The sequence below is a fragment of the Oncorhynchus masou genome, unplaced genomic scaffold (genome assembly GCF_036934945.1).
Source record: "Oncorhynchus masou masou isolate Uvic2021 unplaced genomic scaffold, UVic_Omas_1.1 unplaced_scaffold_3800, whole genome shotgun sequence".
NCBI lineage: Eukaryota > Metazoa > Chordata > Actinopteri > Salmoniformes > Salmonidae > Oncorhynchus > Oncorhynchus masou.
The window spans coordinates 76-25000 of record NW_027010202.1 but is presented as its reverse complement, the minus strand read 5'-3'; the positions used below and the strand labels follow the sequence as shown (position 1 = coordinate 25000).

Below are 24925 nucleotides of genomic sequence, written 5' to 3'. Positions count from 1 at the left end.
TAGAGGCGGCAGGGTAGACTAGTGGTTAGAGCGTAGAGGTGGCAGGGTAGCCTAGTGGTTAGAGTGTAGAGGCGGCAGGGGTAGCCTAGTGGTTAGAGTGTAGGCGGCAGGGTAGCCTAGTGGTTAGAGTGTGAGAGGTGGTATGGTAGCCTAGTGGTTAGAGTGTAGAGGTGGTATGGTAGCCTAGTGGTTAGAGTGTAGAGGTGGTATGGTAGCCTAGTGGTTAGAGTGTAGAGGTGGTATGGTAGCCTAGTGGTTAGAGTGTAGAGGTATGGTAGCCTAGTGGTTAGAGTGTAGGCGGCAGGGTAGCCTAGTGGTTAGAGTGTTAAGGCGGCAGGGCAGCTAGTGATTAGAGTGTAGAGGCGGCAGGGTAGCCTAGTGATTAGAGTGTAGAGGCGGCAGGGTAGCCTAGTGGTTAGAGTGTAGAGGGGCAGGGTAGCCTAGTGGTTAGAGGTAGAGGCGGCAGGGTAGCCTAGTGGTTAGGAGTGTAGAGGCGGCAGGGTAGTCTAGTGGTTAGAGTGTAGAGGCGGCAGGGTAGCCTAGTGGTTAGAGTGTAGAGGCGGCAGGGTAGCCTAGTGGTTAGAGTGTAGAGGCGGCAGGGTAGCCTAGTGGTTAGAGTGTAGAGGTGGCAGGGTAGCCTAGTGGTTAGAGTGTAGAGGCGGCAGGGTAGCCTAGTGGTTAGAGTGTAGAGGCGGCAGGGTAGTCTAGTGGTTAGTGTGTAGAGGCGGCAGGGTAGCCTAGTGATTAGAGTGTAGAGGTGGTATGGTAGCCTAGTGGTTAGAGTGTAGAGGTGGTATGGTAGCCTAGTGGTTAGAGTGTAGAGGCGGCAGGGTAGCCTAGTGGTTAGGAGGTAGAGGCGGCAGGGTAGCCTAGTGGTTAGAGTGTAGAGGCGGCAGGGTAGACTAGTGGTTAGAGCGTAGAGGTGGCAGGGTAGCCTAGTGGTTAGAGTGTAGAGGCGGCAGGGTAGCCTAGTGGTTAGAGTGTAGAGGCGGCAGGGTAGCCTAGTGGTTAGAGAGTGTAGAGGTGGTATGGTAGCCTAGTGGTTAGAGTGTAGAGGTGGGCGGGTGGTAGCCTAGTGGTTAGAGTGTAGAGGCGGCAGGGTAGCCTAGTGGTTAGAGTGTAGAGGCGGCAGGGTAGCCTAGTGGTTAGAGTGTAGAGGCGGCAGGGTAGCCTAGTGGTTAGGAGTGTAGAGGCGGCAGGGTAGTCTAGTGGTTAGAGGTAGAGGCGGCAGGGTAGCCTAGTGATTAGAGTGTAGAGGTGGTATGGTAGCCTAGTGGTTAGAGTGTAGAGGTGGTATGGTAGCCCTAGTGGTTAGAGGTAGAGGCGGCAGGGTAGCCTAGTGGTTAGAGTGTAGAGGCGGCAGGGTAGACTAGTGGTTAGGAGCGTAGAGGTGGCAGGGTAGCCTAGTGGTTAGAGTGTAGAGGCGGCAGGGTAGCCTAGTGGTTAGAGTGTAGAGGCGGCAGGGTAGCCTAGTGGTTAGAGTGTAGAGGCGGCAGGGTAGCCTAGTGGTTAGAGTGTAGAGGCGGCAGGGTAGCCTAGTGGTTAGAGTGTAGAGGCGGTATGGTAGCCTAGTGGTTAGAGTGTAGAGGTGGTAGGGTAGCCTAGTGGTTAGAGTGTAGAGGTGGCAGGGTAGCCTAGTGGTTAGAGTGTAGAGGCGGCAGGGTAGCCTAGTGGTTAGAGTGTAGAGGCGGTAGGGTAGCCTAGTGGTTAGAGTGTAGAGGCGGCAGGGTAGCCTAGTGGTTAGAGTGTAGAGGCGGTATGGGTAGCCTAGTGGTTAGAGTGTAGAGGTGGTAGGGTAGCCTAGTGGTTAGAGTGTAGAGGCGGCAGGGTAGCCTAGTGGTTAGAGTGTAGAGGCGGCAGGGTAGCCTAGTGGTTAGAGTATAGAGGCGGCAGGGTAGCCTAGTGGTTAGAGTGTAGAGGCGGCAGGGTAGCCTAGTGGTTAGAGTGTAGAGGCGGCAGGGTAGCCTAGTGGTTAGAGTGTAGAGGCGGCAGGGTAGCCTAGTGGTTAGAGTGTAGAGGCGGCAGGGTAGCCTAGTGGTTAGAGTGTGTAGAGGCAGCAGGGTAGTCTAGTGGTTAGGAGTGTAGAGGCGGGTGCAGGGGTGCCTAGTGATTAGAGTGTAGAGGTGGTATGGTAGCCTAGTGGTTAGAGTGTAGAGGTGGTATGGTAGCCTAGTGGTTAGAGTGTAGAGGCGGCAGGGTAGCCTAGTGGTTAGAGTGTAGAGTGCAGGGTAGACTAGTGGTTAGAGCGTAGAGGTGGCAGGGTAGCCTAGTGGTTAGAGGTAGAGGCGGCAGGGTAGCCTAGTGGTTAGAGTGTAGAGGCGGCAGGGTAGCCTAGTGGTTAGAGGTAGAGGCGGCAGGGTAGCCTAGTGGTTAGAGTGTAGGGCGGCAGGGTAGTCTAGTGGTTAGAGTGTAGAGCGGCAGGGTAGCCCTAGGATTAGAGTGTAGAGGTGGTATGGTAGCCTAGTGGTTAGAGTGTAGAGGTGGTATGGTAGCCTAGTGGTTAGAGTGTAGAGGCGGCAGGGTAGCCTAGTGGTTAGAGTGTAGAGGCGGCAGGGTAGACTAGTGGTTAGAGCGTAGAGGTGGCAGGGTAGCCTAGTGGTTAGAGTGTAGAGGCGGCAGGGTAGCCTAGTGGTTAGAGTGTAGAGGCGGCAGGGTAGCCTAGTGGTTAGAGTGTAGGGTGGTATGGTAGCCTAGTGGTTTAGAGTGAGGTGGTATGGTAGCCTAGTGGTTAGAGTGTAGAGGTGGTATGGTAGCCTAGTGGTTAGAGTGTAGAGGTGGTTTGGTAGCCTAGTGGGTTAGAGTGTAGAGGTGGTATGGTAGCCTAGTGGTTAGAGTGTAGAGGCGGCAGGGTAGCCTAGTGGTTAGAGTGTAGAGGCGGCAGGGCAGCCTAGTGATTAGAGTGTAGAGGCGGCAGGGTAGCCTAGTGATTAGAGTGTAGAGGCGGCAGGGTAGCCTAGTGGTTAGAGTGTAGAGGCGGCAGGGTAGCCTAGTGGTTAGAGTGTAGAGGCGGTATGGTAGCCTAGTGGTTAGAGTGTAGAGGTGGTAGGGTAGCCTAGTGGTTAGAGTGTAGAGCGGCAGGGTAGCCTAGTGGTTTTAGAGTGTAGAGGCGGCAGGGTAGCCTAGTGGTTAGAGTATAGAGGCGGCAGGGTAGCCTAGTGGTTAGAGTGTAGAGGCGGCAGGGTAGCCCTGAGTGGTTGGGGGTGAGGCGGCAGGGTAGCCTAGTGGTTAGAAGTATAGAGGGCGGCAGGGTAGCCTAGTGGTTAGAGTGTAGAGGCGGCAGGGTAGCCTAGTGGTTAGAGTATAGAGGCGGCAGGGTAGCCTAGTGGATTTAGAGTGTGTAGAGGGCAGCAGGGTAGCCCAGTGGTTTAGAGTGTAGAGGCGGCAGGGTAGCCTAGTGGTTAGAGTGTAGAGGCGGCAGGGTAGCCTAGTGGTTAGAGTGCAGAGCGGCAGGGTAGCCTAGTGGTTAGAGTGTAGAGGCTGCAGGGTAGCCTAGTGGTTAGAGTGTAGAGGCGGCAGGGCAGCCTAGTGGTTAGAGTGTAGAGGCGGCAGGGTAGCCTAGTGATTAGAGTGTAGAGGTGGTATGGTAGCCTAGTGGTTAGAGTGTAGAGGTGGTATGGTAGCCTAGTGGTTAGAGTGTAGAGGCGGCAGGGTAGCCTAGTGGTTAGAGTGTAGAGGCGGCAGGGTAGACTAGTGGTTAGAGCGTAGAGGTGGCAGGTAGCCTAGTGGTTAGAGGAGGCGGCAGGGTAGCCTAGTGGTTAGAGTGTAGAGGCGGCAGGGTAGCCTAGTGGTTAGAGTGTAGAGGTGGTATGGTAGCCTAGTGGTTAGAGTGTAGAGGTGGTATGGTAGCCTAGTGGTTAGAGTGTAGAGGTGGTATGGTAGCCTAGTGGTTAGAGTGTAGAGGTGGTATGGTAGCCTAGTGGTTAGAGTGTAGAGGTGGTATGGTAGCCTAGTGGTTGGTTAGAGTGTAGAGGCGGCGGGTAGCCTAGTGGTTAGAGTGTAGAGGTGGCAGGGGTAGCCTAGTGATTAGTGTAGAGGCGGCAGGGTAGCCTAGTGATTAGAGTGTAGAGGCGGCAGGGTAGCCTAGTGGTTAGAGGTAGAGGCGGCAGGGTAGCCTAGTGGTTAGAGTGTAGAGGCGGCAGGGTAGCCTAGTGGTTAGAGTGTAGAGGCGGCAGGGTAGTCTAGTGGTTAGAGTGTAGAGGCGGCAGGGTAGCCTAGTGGTTAGAGAGTGTAGAGGCTGACAGGGTAGCCTAGTGGTTAGAGTGTAGAGGCGGCAGGGTAGCCTAGTGGTTAGAGTGTAGAGGTGGCAGGGTAGCCTAGTGGTTGGAGTGTAGAGGCGGCAGGGTAGCCTAGTGGTTAGAGTGTAGAGGCGGCAGGGTAGTCTAGTGGTTAGTGTGTAGAGGCGGCAGGGTAGCCTAGTGATTAGAGTGTAGAGGTGGTATGGTAGCCTAGTGGTTAGAGTGTAGAGGTGGTATGGTAGCCTAGTGGTTAGAGTGTAGAGGCTGACAGGGTAGCCTAGTGGTTAGAGTGTAGAGGCGGCAGGGTAGCCTAGTGGTTAGAGTGTAGAGGCGGCAGGGTAGACTAGTGGTTAGAGCGTAGAGGTGGCAGGGTAGCCTAGTGGTTAGAGTGTAGAGGCGGCAGGGTAGCCTAGTGGTTAGAGTGTAGGCGGCAGGGTAGCCTAGTGGTTAGAGTGTAGAGGTGGTATGGTAGCCTAGTGGTTAGAGTGTAGAGGTGGGTATGGTAGCCTAGTGGTTAGAGTGTAGAGGTGAATGGTAGCCTAGTGGTTAGAGTGTAGAGCGGCAGGGTAGCCTAGTGATTAGAGTGTAGAGGTGGTATGGTAGCCTAGTGGTTAGAGTGTAGAGGTGGTATGGTAGCCTAGTGGTTAGAGTGTAGGGGCGGCAGGGTAGCCTAGTGGTTAGAGTGTAGAGGCGGCAGGGTAGCCTAGTGGTTAGAGTGTAAGAGGCGGCAGGGTAGCCTAGTGGTTAGAGTGTAGAGGCGGCAGGGTAGCCTAGTGGTTAGAGTGTAGAGGCGGCAGGGTAGCCTAGTGGTTAGAGTGTAGAGGCGGGTAGGGTAGCCTAGTGGTTAGAGTGTAGAGGTGGCAGGGTAGCCTAGTGGTTAGGAGTGTAGAGGCGGCAGGGTAGCCTAGTGGTTAGAGTGTAGAGGCGGCAGGGTAGTCTAGTGGTTAGAGGTAGAGGCGGCAGGGTAGCCTAGTGATTAGAGTGTAGAGGTGGTATGGTAGCCCTAGTGGTTAGAGTGTAGAGGTGGTATGGTAGCCTAGTGGTTAGAGTGTAGAGGCGGCAGGGTAGCCTAGTGGTTAGGAGTGTAGAGGCGGCAGGGTAGCCTAGTGGTTAGAGTGTAGAGGCGGCAGGGTAGACTAGTGGTTAGAGCGTAGAGGTGGCAGGGGTAGCCTAGTGGTTAGGAGTGTAGAGGCGGCAGGGTAGCCTAGTGGTTAGAGTGTAGAGGCGGCAGGGTAGCCTAGTGGTTGGGAGTGTAGAGGTGGTATGGTAGCCTAGTGGTTAGAGTGTAGAGGTGGGCGGTAGCCTAGTGGTTAGAGTGTAGAGGTGGTATGGTAGCCTAGTGGTTAGAGTGTAGAGGTGGTATGGTAGCCTAGTGGTTAGAGTGTAGAGGTGGTATGGTAGCCTAGTGGTTAGAGGTAGAGGCAGCAGGGTAGCCCTAGTGGTTAGAGTGTGGAGGCGGCAGGGTAGCCTAGTGATTAGAGTGTAGAGGCGGCAGGGTAGCCTAGTGATTAGAGTGTAGAGGCGGCAGGGTAGCCTAGTGGTTAGAGTGTAGGCGGCAGGGTAGCCTAGTGGTTAGAGGTAGAGGCGGCAGGGTAGCCTAGTGGTTAGAGTGTAGAGGCGGCAGGGTAGCCTAGTGGTTAGAGTGTGTAGGAGGCGGCAGGGGTAGTCTAGTGGTTAGAGTGTAGAGGCGGCAGGGTAGCCTAGTGGTTAGAGTGTAGAGGCGGCAGGGCAGCCAGGCAGTGGTTAGAGTGTAGACGTGGTATGGTAGCCTAGTGTTAGAGTGTAGAGGCGGCAGGGTAGCTTCAGTGGTTAGAGTGTAGAGGCGGCAGGGTAGCCTAGTGGTTAGAGTGTAGAGGCGGTGGAAAGTGGGTAGCCTAGTGGTTAGAGCATTGACTAGTAAGGTTGCAAGTTCAAATCCCCCGAACTGGACAAGGCACAAAATCTGTCGTTCTGCCCTGAACAGGCAGTTAACCCACTGTTCCCAGGTCATTATTGAAAATAAGAATTTGTTCTTAACTGATTTGCCTAGTTAAATAAAGGTAAAATAAATAAATGATCCACCAGAAAACAAAGAACAAATATATTATAATATATAACAAATATAAAATTAAAATAAAATGTAAGAGATCTGACACTGTATTTTAAGTGCCAGTTATGTAAAGCTTATGTCACCCCTTATGCAGACTGAACATTTTGTTCACGCTCTGAAAGATGAGCTGGTAAAGAACGCCCTGTTGGCTCTCCACACGGCAAGGCCCGCCTACCACCTCAGCAACGGACACGCCCATGTAACCCACGGTAATGGGACGGGTCCCAGGCTCTCCTCGTCACCAGGTGGACGGTTACGTCGGGGCCGATACGGCGACAGGAATCCATCCCCCAACACACGGAGTATGACGAGGAAGAAGAGTGGGTAAGATCTGTTGACCTTCTCTTCAGTATATTGGACAGGGTGTGGACTAATGTGTTGGACAGGGTGTGGACTAATGTGTTGGACAGGGTGTGGACTAATGTGTTGGACAGGGTGTTGACTAATGTGTTGGACAGGGTGTGGACTAATGTGTTGGACAGGGTGTGGACTAATGTGTTGGACAGGTGTGGACTAATGTGTTGGACAGGGTGTTGACTAATGTGTTGGACAGGGTGTTGACTAATGTGTTGGACAGGGTGTGGACTAATGTGTTGGACAGGGTGTGGACTAATGTGTTGGACAGGGTGTGGACTAATGTGTTGGACAGGGTGTTGACTAATGTGTTGGACAGGGTGTGGACTAATGTGTTGGACAGGGTGTGGACTAATGTGTTGGACAGGGTGTGGACTAATGTGTTGGACAGGGTGTGGACTAATGTGTTGGACATGGTGTTGAATAATGTGTTGGACAGGGTGTTGACTAATGTGTTGGACAGGGTGTGGACTAATGTGTTGGACAGGGTGTTGGCTAATGTGTTGGACAGGGTGTTGGCTAATGTGTTGGACAGGTTGTGGACTAATGTGTTGGACAGGGTGTGGACTAATGTGTTGGACAGGGTGTGGACTAATGTGTTGGACAGGGTGTGGACTAATGTGTTGGACAGGGTGTGGACTAATGTGTTGGGCAGGGTGTGGACTAATGTGTTGGACAGGGTGTGGACTAATGTGTTGGACAGGGTGTGGACTAATGTGTTGGACAGGGTGTTGACTAATGTGTTGGACAGGGTGTGGACTAATGTGTTGGACAGGGTGTGGACTAATGTGTTGGACAGGGTGTTGACTAATGTGTTGGACAGGGTGTGGACTAATGTGTTGGACAGGGTGTGGACTAATGTGTTGGACAGGGTGTGGACTAATGTGTTGGACAGGGTGTTGACTAATGTGTTGGACAGGTGTTGACTAATGTGTTGGACAGGGTGTTGGACAGGGTGTGGACTAATGTGTTGGACAGGGTGTGACTAATGTGTTGGACAGGGTGTGGACTAATGTGTTGGACAGGGTGTGGACTAATGTGTTGGACAGGTGTGGACTAATGTGTTGGACAGGGTGTGGACTAATGTGTTGGACAGGGTGTGGACTAATGTGTTGGACATGGTGTTGACTAATGTGTTGGACAGGGTGTTGACTAATGTGTTGGACAGGGTGTTGGACTAATGTGTTGGACAGGGTGTGGACTAATGTGCTGGACAGGGTGTTGACTAATGTGTTGGCCAGGGTGTTGACTAATGTGTTGGACAGGGTGTTAACTAATGTGTTGGACAGGGTGTGGACTAATGTGTTGGACAGGGTGGACTAATGTGTTGGACAGGGTGTTGACTAATGTGTTGGACAGGTGTGGACTAATGTGTTGGACAGGGTGTGGACTAATGTGTTGGACAGGTGTTGACTAATGTGTTGGACAGGATGTTGACTAATGTGTTGGACAGGGTGTGGACTAATGTGTTGGACAGGGTGTGGACTAATGTGTTGGACAGGGTGGACTAATGTGTTGGACAGGGTGTGACTAATGTGTTGGACAGGGTGTGGACTAATGTGTTGGACAGGGTGTGGACTAATGTGTTGACAGGGTGTTGACTAATGTTGGACAGGGTGTGGACTAATGTGTTGGACAGGGTGTGGACTAATGTGTTGGACAGGGTGTGACTAATGTGTTGGACAGGGTGTTGACTAATGTGTTGGACAGGATGTTGACTAATGTGTTGGACAGGGTGACTAATGTATTGTTGGACAGGGTGTGGAGTAATGTGTTGGACAGGGTGTTGACTAATGTGTGTGGACAGGTGTTGACTAATGTGTTGGACAGGGTGTTGGCTAATGTGTTGGACATGGATGGGCTAATGTTGTGTGTTTAGGACAGGGTAAGGACTAACGTTGTGTGTGTTTAGGACAGGCTAGGACTAACGTTGTGTGTGTGTTTAGGACAGGGTGTGGGCTAACGTTGTGTTTAGGACAGGGTGGACTAACGTTGAGTGTTTAGGACAGGGTGGACTAACGGTGTTTATACAGTGTGTGACATTGTGTGTTTAGGACAGGGTGTGGACTAACGTTGTGTGTGTGTTCAGGACAGGGTGTGGACTAATGTTGTGTGTGTGTTCAGGACAGGGTGTGGACTAAAGTGTGTGTTTAGGACAGGGTGTGGACTAACATTGTGTGTTTAGGACAGGGTGTGGGCTAACGTTGTGTGTTTAGGACAGGGTGTGGCTAACGTTGTGTGTTTAGACAGGATGTGGACTAAAGTTGTGTGTGTTTAGGACAGGGTGTGACTAACGTTGTGTGTTTAGGACAGGTGTGGACTAGCATTATTTCAGGACAGGGTGTGGACTAATGTTATGTGTTTAGGACAGGGTGTGTATGACTGCTTGTGTATTTAGGACAGGGTGTGGACTAAAGGTTGTGTGTTTAGGACAGGGTGTGGACTAAAGTTGTGTGTTTAGGACAGGGTGTGGACTAACGTTGGGATCTTTTAGGACAGGGTGTGGACCAGTTGTGTGTTTGGACAGGGTGTGGACTAACGTTGTGTGTTTAGGACAGTGTTGGCTAACGTTGTGTGTTTAGGACAGGGTGTGGACTAACGTTGTGTGTTTAGGACAGGGTGTGGACTAACGTTGTGTGTGTGTTTAGGACAGGGTGGACTAACGTTGTGTGTTTTGGACAGGGTGTGGACTAACGTTGTGTGTTTAGGACAGGGTGTGGACTAACGGTGTGTTTAGGACATGGTGGGCGCAACGTTGTGTGTTTGGAGATGGTGGGCTAACTTGTGTGTTTAGGACAGGTGTGGACTAACGTTATAGTGTGTTAGGACAAGGTGTGGGCTAACGTTGTGTGTGTTTAGGACAAGTGGCTAATGTTGTGTGTGTTTAGGACAAGTTGTGGAATTGAACCAGGTGTTGTGGGACAGGGGTATAATTGGCAACGCCAGTACTTAGGACAAGGTGGACTAACGTTGTGTGTTTAGGTCAGGGTGTGGACTTACGCGCACAGGTGTTTAGGACAAGGTGTGGGCTAACGTTGTGTGTTTAGGACAAGGTGTGGGCTAACGATTATGTGTTTAGGACAGGGTGTTGGCTCAACGTTGTGTGTTTAGGACAGGGTGTTGGCTAACGTTGTGCGTGTTTAGGACAAGGTGTGGACTAACGTGTGTTTAGGACAAGGTGTGGGCTAACGTTATGTGTTTAGGACAGGGTGTGGGCTAACGTTGCTGTAGTCTGAACTGCATCATCGCCTTGGTGGACCGGCTCCAGGAGAGGAGACCAGGAAGCAGGAAGTGACCTCACAGACACAGAATGATGTCACCACCACCTCACAACACTGGTACGGCCCCAACCTAGCAATACTTCAGAAATACATCCTTCCCTTCCTTAGTTCCTACATCGTTCCTTCCTAGGTTCCTACATCCTTCCTTCCTAGGTTCCTACATCCTTCCTACCTTGGTTCCTACAACCTTCCTACCTTGGTTCCTACATACTTCCCTGTACCATGGTTCCCACATACTTCCTTCCGTGGTTCCTACATCCTTCCTTCCTTGGTTCCTACATCGTTCCTTCCTTGGTTTCCTACCTCCTTCCTTCCGTGGTTCCTACATCCTTCTTATCTTCGTTCCTACATCGTTCCTTCCTTGGTTCCTAAGTATCCTTCCTTCCTATGGCTCCCAGCATCGTTCCTTCCTTGGTTCTTACATCCTTCCTACCTTGGTTCCTACATCCTTCCTACCTTGGTTCCTACATCCTTCCTTCCTTTGTTCTGCATCCTTCTTTCCTTGGTTCCTACATCCTTCCCTATCTTTGTTCCTACATCCTTCCTACCTTGGTTCCTACATCCTTCTTATCTTCGTTCTACATCGTTCCTTCCTTGGTTCCTACATCCTTCCTTCCTTGGTTCTTGCATCCTTCCTACCTTGGTTCCTGCATCCTTCCTTCCTTGGTTCCTACATCCTTCCTTCCTTGGTTCCTACATCCTTCCTTCCTTGGTTCCTACATCCTTCCTATCTTTGTTCCTACATCCTTCCTACCTTGGTTCCTACATCCTTCCTTCCTTGGTTCCTACATCCTTCTTCACCTTGGTTCCTACATCCTTCCTACCTTGGTTCCTACAACCTTCCTACCTTGGTTCCTACATCCTTCCTACCATGGTTCCTACATCCTTCCTTCCTTGGTTCCTACATCCTTCCTACCTTGGTTCCTACATCCTTCCTTCCTTGGTTCCTACATCCTTGGTTCCTACATCCTTCCTTCCTTCCTTGGTTCCTACATCCTTCCTAACTTGGTTCCTACATCCTTCATTCCTTGTTTTCTACATCCTTCCTTCCTTGGTTCCTACATCCTTCCTAGCTTGGTTCCTACATCCTTCCTACCTTGGTTCCTACATCCTTCCTTGGTTCTTACATCCTTGATTCCTACATCCTTCCTTCCTTGGTTCCTACATCCTTCCTTCCTTGGTTCCTTAAGAAAAGATCTATAAGTGAATGGAAAGGTTACTATATCTTCAATCAATCTGACCGATTCAGATTGGGGAGAACTTAATGAAGGATCCATTTCTGTTTGCAACTTTTATTAAGTTTCTGAAATCATTCGTTCCACAGATAATTGAATGGATTTGAACTCTCTCTCGCCCCTCTTCCAGACACTTCCGCGCTCCTTGGCAGGCCTCTCTCGCCCCTCTTCCAGAGCCGTCCCCTTCGTGGCAAGAACAACTCCTCCCTCTAGTTGTGACTCTGAAGGAGTGTGTGAGTGACGCGGTGGAGAGGGCCCGGTGTGCTATGACCTTCGTCCTCCTACAGGGGGCAGCAGCATCAGCCTGCCGCGGTCAGGCACTGACACACAGACGAGATGCTGTCTTCAGCCAGGCAGTGAGTAGTGTGGTGGGATGGGGGGGCTCTTGGATAGTTGATAACATGTGGTCATGTTTGGTTAGATCACTAACATGTTTGGTTAGATCACTAACACGTTTGGTTAGATCACTAACACGTTTGGTTAGATCACTAACATGTTTGGTTAGATCTCTAACATGTTTGGTTAGATCACTAACATGTTTGGTTAGATCTCTAACATGTTTGGTTAGATCTCTAGCATGTTTGGTTAGATCTCTAACATGTTTGGTTAGATCTCTAGCATGTTTGGTTAGATCACTAACATGTTTGGTTAGATCACTAACATGTTTGGTTAGATCACTAACATGTTTGGTTAGATCTCTAACATGTGGTCATGTTTGGTTATATCACTAACATGTTTGGTTAGATCTCTAACATGTTTGGTTAGATCCTAACATGTATTCATGTTTGGTTAGATTTCTAACATGTTTGGTTAGATTTCTTACATGTTTGGTTAGATCTCTAACATGTGGTCATGTTTGGTTAGATCTCTAACATGTTTGGTTAGATCTCTAACATGTGGTCATGTTTGGTTAGATTTCTAACATGTTTGGTTAGATCTCTAACATGTGGTCATGTTTGGTTAGATCTCTAACATGTGGTCATGTTTGGTTAGATCACTAACATGTGGTCATGTTTGGTTAGACTCTAACATGTGGTCATGTTTGGTTAGATCTCTAACATGTAGTCATGTTTGGTAAGATCTCTAACATGTAGTCATGTTTGGTAAGATTTCTAACATGTTTGGTTAGATCTCTAACATGTGGTCATGTTTGGTTAGATCTCTAACATGTTTGGTTAGATCTCTAACATGTTTGGTTAGAGTGTTGGACCAGTAACCGAAAGGTTGCAAATTCAAATCCCCGAGCTGACAAGGTACAAATCTGTCGTTCCGTTAAGCCACTGTTCCTAGGCCGTCATTGAAAGTAAGAATTTGTTCTAACTGACTTGCCTAGTAAAATAAATGTCAATAAATAAAAATCTCTAACATGTGGTAATGTTTGGTTAGATCCGAACATGTGGTCATGTTTGGTTAGATTTCTAACATGTGGTCATGTTTGGTTAGATTTCTAACATGTGGTCATGTTTGGTTAGATTTCTAACATGTGGTCATGTTTGGTTAGATCTCTAACATGTGGTCATGTTTGGTTAGATCTCTAACATGTGGTCATGTTTGGTTAGATCTCTAACATGTGGTCATGTTTGGTTAGATCCTAACATGTGGTCATGTTTGGTTAGATCTCTAACATGTGGTCATGCTTGGTTAGATCCTAACATGTTTGGTTAGATCTCTAACATGTGGTCATGTTTGGTTAGATCTCTAACATGTGGTCATGTTTGGTTAGATCCTAACATGTTTGGTGAGATCTCTAATATGTGGTCATGTTTGGTTAGATCCTAACATGTTTGGTGAGATCTCTAATATGTGGTCATGTTTGGTTAGATCTCTAACATGTGGTCATGTTTGGTGAGATCTCTAACATGTGGTCATGTTTGGTTAGATCTCTAACATGTTTGGTTAGATCTCTAACATGTGGTCATGTTTGGTTAGATCTCTAACATGTGGTCATGTTTGGTTAGATCCTAACATGTTTGGTTAGATTTCTAACATGTGGTCATGTTTGGTTAGATCTCTAACATGTGGTCATGTTTGGTTTGATCTCTAACATGTTTGGTTAGATTTCTAACATGTGGTCATGTTTGGTTAGATCTCTAACATGTGGTCATGTTTGGTTTGATCTCTAACATGTTTGGTTAGATTTCTAACATGTGGTCATGTTTGGTTAGATCTCTAACATGTGGTCATGTTTGGTTAGATCCTAACATGTTTGGTGAGATCTCTAACATGTGGTCATGTTTGGTTAGATCTCTAACATGTTTGGTTAGATCTCTAACATGTGGTCATGTTTGGTTAGATCTCTAACATGTGGTCATGTTTGGTTAGATCCTAACATGTTTGGTTAGATTTCTAACATGTGGTCATGTTTGGTTAGATCACTAACATGTGGTCATGTTTGGTTAGATCTCTAACATGTGGTCATGTTTGGTTAGATCTCTAACATGTAGTCATGTTTGGTAAGATTTCTAACATGTTTGGTTAGATCTCTAACATGTGGTCATGTTTGGTTAGATCTGTAACATGTGGTCATGTTTGGTTAGATCTCTAACATGTTTGGTTAGATCTCTAACATGTTTGGTTAGAGTGTTGGACCAGTAACCGAAGGTTGCAAATTCAAATCCCCGAGCTGACAAGGTACAAATCTGTCGTTCTGTTAAACCACTGTTCCTAGGCCGTCATTGAAAATAAGAATTTGTTCTTAACTGACTTGCCTAGTAAAATAAATGTAAATAAATAAAAATCTCTAACATGTGGTAATGTTTGGTTAGATCCGAACATGTGGTCATGTTTAGTTAGATTTCTAACATGTGGTCATGTTTGGTTAGATCTCTAACATGTGGTCATGTTTGGTTTGATCTCTAACATGTTTGGTTAGATTTCTAACATGTGGTCATGTTTGGTTAGATCTCTAATATAAAAGGTCATGTTTGGTTTGATCTCTAACATGTTTGGTTAGATTTCTAACATGTGGTCATGTTTGGTTAGATCTCTAACATGTGGTCATGTTTGGTTAGATCCTAACATGTTTGGTGAGATCTCTAACATGTGGTCATGTTTGGTTAGATCTCTAACATGTTTGGTTAGATCTCTAACATGTGGTCATGTTTAGTTAGATCTCTAACATGTGGTCATGTTTGGTTTAGATCCTAACATGTTTGGTTAGATTTCTAACATGTGGTCATGTTTGGTTAGATCACTAACATGTGGTCATGTTTGGTTAGATCTCTAACATGTGGTCATGTTTGGTTAGATCTCTAACATGTAGTCATGTTTGGTAAGATTTCTAACATGTTTGGTTAGATCTCTAACATGTGGTCATGTTTGGTTAGATCTGTAACATGTGGTCATGTTTGATTAGATCTCTAACATGTTTGGTTAGATCTCTAACATGTTTGGTTAGAGTGTTGGACCAGTAACGAAAGGTTGCAAATTCAAATCCCGAGCTGACAAGGTACAAATCTGTCGTTCTGTTAAGCCACTGTTCCTAGGCCGTCATTGAAAATAAGAATTTGTTCTTAACTGACTTGCCTAGTAAAATAAATGTAAATAAATAAAAATCTCTAACATGTGGTAATGTTTGGTTTAGATCCGAACATGTGGTCATGTTTGGTTAGATTTCTAACATGTGGTCATGTTTGGTTAGATCTCTAACTTGTGGTCATGTTTGGCTAGATCTCTAACATGTGGTCATGTTTGGTTAGATCTCTAACATGTGGTCATGTTTGGTTAGATCTCTAACATGTGGTCATGTTTAGTTAGATCCTAACATGTTTGGTTAGATCTCTAACATGTGGTCATGTTTGGTTAGATCTCTAACATGTGGTCATGTTTGGTTAGATCCTAACATGTTTGGTGAGATCTCTAACATGTGGTCATGTTTGGTTAGATCTCTAACATGTTTGGTTAGATCTCTAACATGTGGTCATGTTTGGTTAGATCTCTAACATGTGGTCATGTTTGGTTAGATCCTAACATGTTTGGTTAGATTTCTAACATGTGGTCATGTTTGGTTAGATCACTAACATGTGGTCATGTTTGGTTGATCTCTAACATGTGGTCATGTTTGGTTAGATCTCCAACATGTAGTCATGTTTGGTAAGATCTCTAACATGTAGTCATGTTTGGTAAGATTTCTAACATGTTTGGTTAGATCTGTAACATGTGGTCATGTTTGGTTAGATCTGTAACATGTGGTCATGTTTGGTTAGATCTCTAACATGTTTGGTTAGATCTCTAACATGTTTGGTTAGAGTGTTGGACCAGTAACCGAGAGGTTGCAAATTCAAATCCCGAGCTGACAAGGTACAAATCTGTCGTTCTGTTAAGCCACTGTTCCTAGGCCGTCATTGAAAATAAGAATTTGTTCTTAACTGACTTGCCTAGTAAAATAAATGTAAATAAATAAAAATCCTAACATGTGGTAATGTTTGGTTAAGATCCGAACATGTGGTCATGTTTGGTTAGATTTCTAACATGTGGTCATGTTTGGTTAGATCTCTAACATGTGGTCATGTTTGGCTAGATCTCTAACATGTGGTCATGTTTGGTTAGATCTCTAACATGTGGTCATGTTTGGTTAGATCTCTAACATGTGGTCATGTTTGGTTAGATCCTAACATGTTTGGTTAGATCTCTAACATGTGGTCATGTTTGGTTAGATCTCTAACATGTGGTCATGTTTGGTTAGATCCTAACATGTTTGGTGAGATCTCTAATATGTGGTCATGTTTGGTTAGATCTCTAACATGTGGTCATGTTTGGTTAGATCTCTAGCACTGTGTGGTCATGTTTGGTTAGATCCTAACATGTTTGGTTAGATCTCTAACATGTGGTCATGTTTGGTTAGATCTCTAACATGTGGTCATGTTTGGTTTGATCTCTAACATGTTTGGTTAGATTTCTAACATGTGGTCATGTTTGGTTAGATCTCTAACATGTGGTCATGTTTGGTTAGATCCTAACACTCTAACATGTGGTCATGTTTGGTTAGATCTCTAACATGTTTGGTTAGATCTCTAACATGTGGTCATGTTTGGTTAGATCTCTAACATGTGGTCATGTTTGGTTAGATCCTAACATGTTTGGTTAGATTTCTAACATGTGGTCATGTTTGGTTAGATCTCTAACATGTGGTCATGTTTGGTTTGATCTCTAACATGTTTGGTTAGATCTCTAACATGTGGTCATGTTTGGTTAGATTTCTAACATGTTGTCATGTTTGGTTAGATCTCTAACATGTGGTCATGTTTGGTTAGATCTCTAACATGTGGTCATGTTTGGTTAGATCTCTAACATGTGGTCATGTTTGGTTAGATCCTAACATGTGGTCATGTTTGGTTAGATCTCTAACATGTGGTCATGTTTGGTTAGATCCTAACATGTGGTCATGTTTGGTTAGATCCTAACATGTGGTCATGTTTGGTTAGATCTCTAACATGTGGTCATGTTTGGTTAGATCCTAACATGTGGTCATGTTTGGTTAGATCTCTAACATGTGGTCATGTTTGGTTAGATCCTAACATGTGGTCATGTTTGGTTAGATCTCTAACATGTTTGGTTAGATCTTTAACACGTGGTCTTCAGCCAGGTGGTCCCTAACAGGACCTACGTCCTTTAATGTATCTTTCAATATGTCTCTCCTATCCCCTCTCTCTCGCCTCCCTCTCCATCCCTATCTCTCTCCTATCTCCCTCCCCTCACTCTCTATCCCCCTATCCCTCCCCACTCTCTCTTCTTCACCTCTCTCTCCCCCTTTCTCTTTCCCTCTCCTCTCTCTCCCTCTCTCTCTCTCTCTCTGTCTCTCTCACTTGCTCCCTACCTCTCTATCTCCCTATCCCTCCCCCACTCTCTCTTCTTCACCTCTCTCTCCCCTTTCTCTTTCCCTCTCCTCTCTCTCCCTCCCTCATCTCTCTCCCTCCCTCGTCTCTCTCCCTCCCTCCCTCCCTCGTCTCCCTCCCTCCCCCTCTCTCTCCCTCCCTCTCTCTCTCTCTCTCTCCCTCCCTCCCTCCCCCTCTCCCTCCCCTCTCTCCCTCCCTCCCCTCGTCTCTCTCTCCCTCCCTCGTCTCCCCTCCCTCCCCTCTCTCTCCCTCCTCTCTCTCTCTCCCTCCCTCCCTCCCTCGTCTCCCTCCCTCCCTCCCTCGTCTCCCTCCCCTCTCTCTCTCCCTCCCTCCCTCCCTCGCCTCTCCCTCCCTCCCTCTCTCTCCCTCCTCTCTCTCCCTCCCTCCCTCCCTCCCTCCCTCCCTCCCTCCCTCCCTCCCTCCCTCCCTCCCGTCTCTCTAGCTGTGTGCGGTGGTGTGTGGGTTTGTATTGAGGCTGTACTCGGGTCTGGAGGATAAAGGCTTCCTGCTGCAGCTCTGTGAGGTTGGGCTCATCACACAGTTTGAAGGACTGCTCAGCACCTACAGTGAGTTATACACACACACACACACACACACACACACACACACACACACACACACACACACACACACACACACACACACACACACACACACACACACACACACACACACACACACACACATATATATATATTTATCATAGATATAGATACATTATGTATAGATATAGATACATTATGTATAGATATAGATACATTATGTATAGATATAGATATAGACATATCATATAAACACATAATATATGTATAGATATTGTCACGCCCTGGTCTTAGTATTTTGTGTTTTCTTTCTTTATTTGGTCAGGCCAGGGCGTGACATGGGTTTTGGTATGTGGTGTGTTTTGTCTTGGGTTTTTTTCATAGGTATTGGGATTGTGGCTTAGTGGGGTTTTCTAGCAATGTCTATGGCTGTCTGGAGTGGTTCTCAATCAGAGGCAGGTGTTTATCGTTGTCTCTGATTGGGAACCATATTTAGGCAGCCATATTCTTTGAGTGTTTCGTGGGTGATTGTCCTTGTTTCTGCCTCTGTGTTACTTCGCACCAGTATAGGCTGTTTTTCGGTTTTCGTGTTACGTTTCTTGTTTTGTAGTGTTTGTGTTTAGTTGTTTTATTGAACATGAATCTAAATAGCCACGCCGCATTTTGGTCCGACTCTCCTTCACCTAAAGAAAGCCGTTACAGATATATTATGTATAGATATAATAACATTTTGCATTGTTGCCAAAAAGTTCAATTTTGGTTTCATCTGACCAGAGCACCTTCTTCCACATGTTTGGTGTGTCTCCCAGGTGGCTTGTGGCAAACTTTAAACGACACTTTTTATGGATATCTTTAAGAAATGGCTTTCTTCTTGCCACTCTTCCATAAAGGCCAGATTTGTGCAATATACGACTGATTGTTGTCCTATGGACAGAGTCTCCCACCTCAGCTGTAGATCTCTGCAGTTCATCCAGAGTGATCATGGGCCTCTTGGCTGCATCTCTGATCAGTCTTCTCCTTGTATGACCTGAAAGTTTAGAGGGACGGCCAGGTCTTGGTAGATTTGCAGTGGTCTGATACTCCTTCCATATCAATATTATCGCTTGCACAGTGCTCCTTGGGATGTTTAAAGCTTGGGAAATCTTTTTGTATCTAAATCCGGCTTTAAACTTCTTCACAACAGTATCTCGGACGTGCCTGGTGTGTTCCTTGTTCTTCATGATGCTCTCTGCGCTTTTAACGGACCTCTGAGACTATCACAGTGCAGGTGCATTTATACGGAGACTTGATTACACACAGGTGGATTGTATTTATCATCATTAATCATTTAGGTCAACATTGGATCATTCAGAGATCCTCACTGAACTTCTGGAGAGAGTTTGCTGCACTGAAAGTAAAGGGGCTGAATAATTTTGCACGCCCAATTTTTCAGTTTTTGATTTGTTAAAAAAGTTTGAAATATCCAATAAATGTAGTTCCACTTCATGATTGTGTCCCACTTGTTGTTGATTCTTCACAAAAAAATACAGTTTTATATCTTTATGTTTGAAGCCTGAAATGTGGCAAAAGGTCGCAAAGTTCAAGGGGCCGAATACTTTCGCAAGGCACTGTATATCTATATCTATACATAATATATCTATATCTATACATCATATATCTATATCTATACATAATGTATCTATATCTATACATAATGTATATATATATATCTATACATACTATATCTATACATAATGTATCTATATCTATCTATATCTATATAAATATCTATACATAATGTATCTATATCTATACATAATGTATATATATATCTATCTATATCTATACATAATGTATCTATATCTATACATACTATATCTATACATAATGTATCTATATCTATACATAATATATCTATAGCTATACATAGTGTATCTATATCTACCTATATCTATACATAATGTATCTACATCTATATATATCTGTGCATAATGTGTCTATCTATACATACTATATCTATACATAGTGTATCTATCTATATCTATACATAATGTATCTATATCTATACATACTATATCTATACATAGTGTATCTATATCTATCTATATCTATACATAATGTATCTATATCTATACATACTATATCTATACATAATGTATCTATATATATCTTTTCATAACATATCTATATCTATACATACTATATCTATACATAATGTATCTATATCTATACATACTATATCTATACATAGTGTATCTATATCTATCTATATCTATACATAATGTATCTATATCTATACATACTATATCTATACATAATGTATCTATATATATATTTTCATAACATATCTATATCTATACATACTATATCTATACATAATGCATCTATATATATATATTTTCATAACATATCTATATCTATACATACTATATCTATACATAATGCATCTATATATATATATACATAATGTATCTACAGTCGTGGCAAAAGTTTTGAGAATGACACAAATATGAATTTTCACAAAGTCTGTATGTGTAACTCTGTGTTGTCTGTTCACACTGCTAAGCTTTATCTTGGCCAGGTCGCAGTTGCAAATGAGAACTTGTTCTCAACTAGCCTACCTGGTTAAATAAAGGTGAAATAAATAAAAAAATATATATATACAGTTGTGGCCAAAAGTTGAGAGCAGTTTGCTGCTTCAGTGTCTTTAGATATTTTTGTCAGATGTTACTATGGAATACTGAAGTATAATTACAAGCATTTCATAAGTGTCAAAGGCTTTTATTGACAATTACATGAAGTTGATGCAAAGAGTCAATATTTGCAGTGTTGACCCTTCTTTTTCAAGACCTCTGCAATCCTCCCTGGCATGCTGTCAATTAACTTCTGGGCCACATCCTGACTAATGGCAGCCCATTCTTGCATAATCAATGCTTGGAGTTTGTCAGAATGTGTAGGTTTTGTTTGTCCACCCGCCTCTTGAGGACTGACCACAAGTTCTCAATGGGATTAAGGTCTAGGGAGTTTCTACACCGTATGGACCCAAAATATCCATGTTTTGTTCCCGAGCCACTTAGTTTTTTATTTTAATTTTAATTTTACCCTCTTTTTCTCCCCAATTTCATGGTATCCAATTGTTAGTAATTATTATCTTGTCTCATCACTACATCTCCCGTACGGGCTCGGAAGAACGAAGGTTGAAAGTCATAGAGTCCTCCGATACACAACCCAACCAAGCCGCACTGCTTCTTAACACAGCGCGCATCCAACCCCAGAAGCCAACCGCACCAATGTGTCGGAGAGCACTGTGCACCTGGCTACCTTGGTTAGCGTGCACTGCGCCCGGCCCGCTACAGGAGTCGCTGGTGAGCGATGAGACAAGGATGTCCCTACCAAGCCAAGCCTCCTAACCCCGGACGGCCTTCTCGACCGGTGTGCGTCGCCCACGGACCTCCCGGTCGAGCATTTACATTTGAATTTATACGCTTTACTCAGTACTTTGTCAAAGCAGCAATTATATCCTCGAGTCTTCTTGGGTATGGCGCTACAAGCTTGGCACACATGTATTTGGGGAGTTTCTCCAAATCTACTCTGCAGATCCTCTCAAGCTCTGTCAGGTTGGATGGGGAGCGTCGCTGCACAACTATTTTCAGGTCTCTCCAGAGATGTTCGATCAGGTTCAAGTCCGGGCTCTGGCTGGGCTACTCAAGGACATTCAGATACTTGTCCCGAAGCCACTTCTGCGTTGTCTTGGCTGTGTACTTAGTGTCGTTGTCCTGTTGGAAGGGAACCTTCGCCCCCAGTCTGAGGTCCTGAGTGCTCAGGAGCAGGTTTCCATTAAGGATCTCTCTGTACTTTACTCTGTTAATCTTTCCTTGGATCCTGACTGATGCTGCCACCACCATGCTTCATCATAGTGATACTGCTACCACCATGCTTCACCATAGTGATACTGCTACCACCATGCTTCACCATAGTGATACTGCTACCACCATGCTTCACCGTAGGGTTGGTGTCAGGTTTCCTCCAGATGTGACACTTAGCATTCAGACCAAAGAGTTCAATCTTGGTTTCATCAGACCAGAGAATCTTGTTTCTCATGGTCTGGGTCTTTATGTACCTTTTGGCAAACTCCTAGCATGCTGTCATGTGCCTTTTACTGAGGAGTGGCTTCTGTCTGGCCACTCTACCATAAAAGCCTGATTGGTGGAGTGCTGCAGAGATGGTTGTCCTTCTGGAAGGTTCTGCCATCGCCACAGAGGAACTCTGGAGCTCTGTCAGAGTGACCATCGGGTTCTTGGTCACCTCACTGACCAAAGCCCGTCTCCCCCGATTGCTCAGTTTGGCCGGGCGGCCAGCTCTAGGAAGAGTCCTGGCGGTTCCAAACTTCTCCCAGTTAAGAATGATGGAGGCCACTGTGTTACTGTGGACCTTCAATGCTGTATAAATGTTTTGGGTACCCTTCCCCAGTTCTGTGCCTCGACACAATCCTGTCTCGGAGCTCTACGGACAATTCATTCGACCTCATGACTTGGTTTTTGCTCTGACATGCACTGTCAACTCTGAGACCTTTTATAGACAGGTGTGTGCTCTTCCAAATCATGTCCAATCAATAGAATTTACCACAGGTGGACTCCAATGAAGTTGTAGAAACATCTCAAGGATGATCAATGGAAACAGGATGCACCTGAGCTCAATTTCGAGTCTCATAGCAAAGAGTCTGAATACTTATGTAAATAAGGTAGTTCTTAAAACCTGTTTTCAGTTTGTCACAACACACACACACACACACACACACACACACACACACACACACAGAACTGTCTCCGAACCTAGATATATAGACAGACAGAACTGTCTCCGAACCTAGATCTATAACCAGATATATAAACACACACACATGTTGCTGTTATGTTTTGTCTCATTGTGTGTGTGTGTTAGGTGATGAGGTGGGTATGTTAGAGGATATGGAGATGGGAGTATCAGACCTGAATAGAGTCTCCTTCAAAATAACTGAAGCCAAATCAGAGCAACCCACAGATCTACTGCCCTCTGTCACTGGACTACGGTAACACACCCACACACACACACACACACACACAACGATCTGTAACTCTTGATGGTATCACAAGCAAATAAACTTGTCTTATAATTCCCTCTCTCTCTCTCTCTCTCTCTCGCTCTACTCTCTCTCGCTCTCTCTCTCTCTCTCTCTCTCTCTGTCTCTCTCTCTCTGTCTCTCTCTCTCTCTGTCTCTCTCTCTCTCTCTCTCTCTCTCTCTCTCTCTCTCTCTCTCTCTCTCTCTCTCTCTCTCTCTCTCCGACCCTAGGGGTTGTTTTTGTGTGGAAGTCCCCTTGCCGTCGGAGATGTTTCTGTTGTTACCAGGGGAACTGAGAGATGGGCGGGACTTAAGAGTTCACCCGTTACTGTTTAACATCGGCATCAACCAGCAACAGAGTCTAGCCGAGAGGTAACTGTCTGTCTGTCTGTCTGTCTGTCTGTGTCGGTTTGGAGACAGTTCTATCTTTTTATATATTTAGGTTCGAAGACAGTTCTGTCTGTTTATATATCTAGGTTCGGAGACAGTTCTATCTGTTATATATCTAGGTTCGGAGACAGTTCTATCTGTTATATATCCAGGTTTGGAGACAGTTCTGTCTGTTTATATATCTAGGTTCGGAGACAGTTCTGTCTGTTTATATATCTAGGTTCGGAGACAGTTTTAAATGTTTATATATATCTAGGTTCGGAGCCAGTTCTGTCTGTTTATATATCTAGGTTCGGAGACAGTTCTATCTGTTATATATCTAGGTTCGGAGACAGTTCTATCTGTTATATATCCAGGTTTGGAGACAGTTCTGTCTGTTTATATATCTAGGTTCGGAGACAGTTCTGTCTGTTTATATATCTAGGTTCGGAGACAGTTCTGTCTGTTTATATATCTAGGTTCGGAGACAGTTCTGTCTGTTTATATATCTAGGTTCGGAGACAGTTCTGTCTGTTTATATATCTAGGTTCGGAGACAGTTCTGTCTGTTTATATATCTAGGTTCGGAGACAGTTCTGTCTGTTTATATATCTAGGTTCGGAGACAGTTCTCTCTGTTTATATATCTAGGTTCGGAGACAGTTCTGTCTGTTATATATCTAGGTTCGGAGACAGTTCTGTCTGTTTATATATCTAGGTTCGGAGACAGTTCTATCTGTTATATATCTAGGTTCGGAGACAGTTCTATCTGTTATATATCTAGGTTCGGAGACAGTTCTATCTGTTATATATCTAGGTTCGGAGACAGTTCTATCTGTTATATATCTAGGTTCGGAGACAGTTCTATCTGTTATATATCTATGTTCGGAGGCAGTTCTCTCTGTTTATACATCTAGGTTCGGAGACAGTTCTGTCTGTTTATACATCTAGGTTCGGAGACAGTTCTGTCTGTTTATATATCTAGGTTCGGAGACAGTTCTGTCTGTTTATATATCTAGGTTCGGAGACAGTTCTGTCTGTTTATATATCTAGGTTCGGAGACAGTTCTATCTGTTATATATCTAGGTTCGGAGACAGTTCTATCTGTTATATATCTAGGTTTGGAGACAGTTCTATCTGTTATATATCTAGGTTCGGAGACAGTTCTATCTGTTATATATCTAGGTTCGGAGACAGTTCTATCTGTTATATATCTAGGTTCGGAGACAGTTCTATCTGTTATATATCTAGGTTCGGAGACAGTTCTGTCTGTTATATATCTAGGTTCGGAGACAGTTCTGTCTGTTATATATCTAGGTTCGGAGACAGTTCTGTCTGTTATATATCTAGGTTCGGAGACAGTTCTATCTGTTATATATCTAGGTTCGGAGACAGTTCTATCTGTTATATATCTAGGTTCGGAGACAGTTCTATCTGTTATATATCTAGGTTCGGAGACAGTTCTATCTGTTATATATCTAGGTTCGGAGACAGTTCTCTCCAAGAAAGGATCAACCTCAGAAGCTGTGAGATGTTGAAGTCCTACCACAAGACCCTGAGAGACAAACTACCCAACTTGAGTAAGTCTCACACACACACACACACACACACACACACACACACACACACACACACACACACACACACACACACACACACACACACACACCCTGAGTAATTCTACTAATACAACCAACAAGCCACCAGCTGACATTCACCTGCAGAATACTATTTCACTACTATTACTATTAACCTTTAAGTAGTACTGATACTTCAACCTTTAAGTAGCACTGATACTTCAACCTTTAAGTAGTACTGATACTTCAACCTTTAAATAGTACTGATACTTCAACCTTTAAATAGTACTGATACTTCAACCTATACTTCAACCTTTAAGTATTTCTGATACTT

At 45.1% G+C, this 24925-nt stretch overlaps 1 pseudogene; it reads left to right on the top strand.

Annotated features, from left to right (window-relative positions):
* Positions 1-24594, top strand: part of LOC135534680 (type II inositol 3,4-bisphosphate 4-phosphatase-like) — a 33965-nt pseudogene extending 9371 nt beyond the window's left edge.
* The last annotated feature ends 331 nt before the right edge of the window (positions 24595-24925 follow it).